Source organism: Arachis duranensis, chromosome 7 (genome assembly GCF_000817695.3).
Source record: "Arachis duranensis cultivar V14167 chromosome 7, aradu.V14167.gnm2.J7QH, whole genome shotgun sequence".
Taxonomy (NCBI): Eukaryota; Viridiplantae; Streptophyta; class Magnoliopsida; order Fabales; family Fabaceae; genus Arachis; species Arachis duranensis.
Genome location: NC_029778.3, coordinates 6,817,959 through 6,820,985, shown reverse-complemented (window position 1 = coordinate 6,820,985; position 3,027 = coordinate 6,817,959).

The window sequence follows — 3,027 nt, the reverse complement described above, 5'->3', positions numbered from 1 at the left end:
GTTATTTAATTTTTATGATATATAAATTAAAGAATAAATTAAAATAAGATAATTCATTGCTTATTTAAATTGAATACAACAAATACCAATTAATTTAGTTTGAAGTTTACTATTTTGTAATCTTCTATACATAAAAATGACAAAACAAAATTGTAAAAATAATCTTTTTATCATTTTTGCTATTTTAAATTTTTTTTTTGCTTTTTTTATGTGTAATTTTATTTTACATTAACTTTGTGTATTTAATAACAAAATATACTCATATTAATTCTATCATATAATAATATATTTTTCTCCTATGTTAATCAAAGAATTTCAATAGTTATCAACTGCATCTAATAGAATGACTGAGAAGTGAGAATTACGACAAGTTAAACCCAGACTGAAACGAAGGAAAGAAAACATTGGATATATGATTGGAGAAAAATATATAATAACGAGAAATATACTAAAACTGGATTTTTTCTCCAACTAATAAAAGTGAAGTGTCAATTTCTCATGAATTCATTTTTTCTCTAAAATAAAATCACTATTTTTTCTTCTAAATTTATTTTAGAAAAATATATTTATTATAATTATATTACAATTAACATTTAACGAATAATGCATGCTTATACTCATTTAGGAAAATATCTTTATTATAATTATATAAAATCAATATTTAATGCATCATTAAACTAATTATCAATCGAAAATATTTTTAAATATTTTAATTATATATTCATTTTAATTATATTCATATCCTTCTAATTCTTATTCATTATCCAATGATTTTATTAGTGGCAAGTTGTTAACCCATTTATATTGATAATAATAATAATTTTATTAGGATAAATATCAAATTCTATTCCTAATATAAAAATATAAAATTTAATTCCTTCCATTTTTATTTTACTACTATAAAAGATCATGTATGCTAGAAGAAAATATTATTCGTTTACCAATTACTCTTTCATTTAATAGCTTTTACAATAATTCTTTTTCTTCCTATGAGGCATCGTTGCAAGAAGACAACTATCGTGGATACAAACTACCACACTCTCCAACTTTCGTGCTTATCATTCAGAGCTCTATAAGATGTGTTATCTATGAAGTATTTATAGACCATGGTGTTATCATGTATGTATAAATAAAAACTGTTTTGTATTTAAATTTAAGTCATTTACCTGTTTGTGATATATTGTAGTGTGAAATTACTTTCAATATGTGTTATGTAATGATATTATGTTCTAATTTAAGCTTTTACTTTAGAACTGTATTATGATTTTATCTCATCATTTTTTTCTTAGATATCAAGATGACGCTTATTATTTTTTGTGTGGGAGAGAGCTGAGTGCATCTCACAATGATGGGAGAAGAGATGAGTTTTTCATTGCTATGGTGTGAACAAATCGGTCCCTCCGATTTGTTTCATTTTTTAAATCAACAATCACAAATCGGATGGTCCGATTTGTGTTTTTGAAAATAAAAAATTTTTTAATGTTGAAATCGGACCGTCCGATTTCTATTTTAAAAAATAAAAAAATTAAAAATACAAAACGGACCATGCGATTTGTAGTTTTTTTTTATCAAACAAATCGGACCCTCCGATTTGTACTTTACTTTTTTTCTAAACAAATCGGACCGTCCGATTTGAATAAAACACCATATAAAAAAAACACATAATCTTCCCATAACAATGTATTACACATATATTTATACAATATAAAAAAATTAGCCTCAAGTTGACGTATTTTTATTTATTATTATTATTATTATTGAAACGAATGTGATATGAAATGTACCAAAAAAACTCACATTTAATTTATTTTATTGTAGTTTTTTATTTATTCTATTTATTTTTATTTTCTTCTTATTCATTTTATTTTCTTTTCAAATGTTATGTAATCTATCATAATTTATACCAATCTACTTCTCTTTAATATACTAAAATTGTGTTTTTCTCCAACTAATGAAAGTGAGGTGTCACTTTCTCGTGAACCCATTTTTCTTCCAAAATGATTGCACTATTTCTCTCTTTTAAATTTATTTTTAAAAATTATCTTTAATTGATATAATTATATTATAATTAGTATGTAATGAATGATACATAATTATACTAATTTAAGATAATCTCTTTATTATAATTATACTAATCTCTTTTAAATTTATTTCAGAAAATTATCTTAATTATAATTATATAACAATATTATACTTAGCATTTAATGAATAATTCATAATTATATTAATTTAAAAAATATCTCTATTATAATTATATAAAATCAATAATTAATGCATTATTAACTTAATTATCAATAAAAAATATTTTTAACTATTTTAGTTATATTGATATAATTCTATTTTTTATTCATTATCCTAAGATTTTATTAGTGACAAGTTATTATCTTAATGGTGACCTATATATAATAATAATAATAATAAGGGTAAAAAATTCAAATGAGCCAAGCACAGGTCAATATAACCCAAATCAGCCAAATCAAACTTCTATACCTGAATCCACCAGGACCAATTTTAATATAATTCGAATCAATAAGATTCGAATTAATATAACATGTAATTCGAATCAATTCGAACTACTCTCAGAAACAAGTATAAGCTAATTCGAATCAATTCAAATCGAATTAAGCATGCAATCCAGCCTAGTAATTCGAAACAAATAATTTCGAATTATAAAAGTGTAATTCGAGTGATATTAATTCGAATTAGATGGAAAAGAACACAAGAGAGAGGTTCGAATCTAGTTGATTCGAATTAGGTGAAATTCGATTTGCATAGTAATTCGAATCAAGTTGATTCGAATTACAAGGGATTCAACTATATAAGGAGTTCGAACCAAGTTCATTCGAATCACTTTGTCATTCTCCAACCCCACCAAATCCCAGAGAAAACAACCAACATTCGGGCCGAGTAAGACCAGAGCGGCATTTTTAGTCGACAGGGGACGATCCAGGGAGGCTTTATCGTTTGGATGGAGTTGCTCATATCGCCGGTGTAATCAACGACGAGGTTAGTGGTTTATGATGTTGC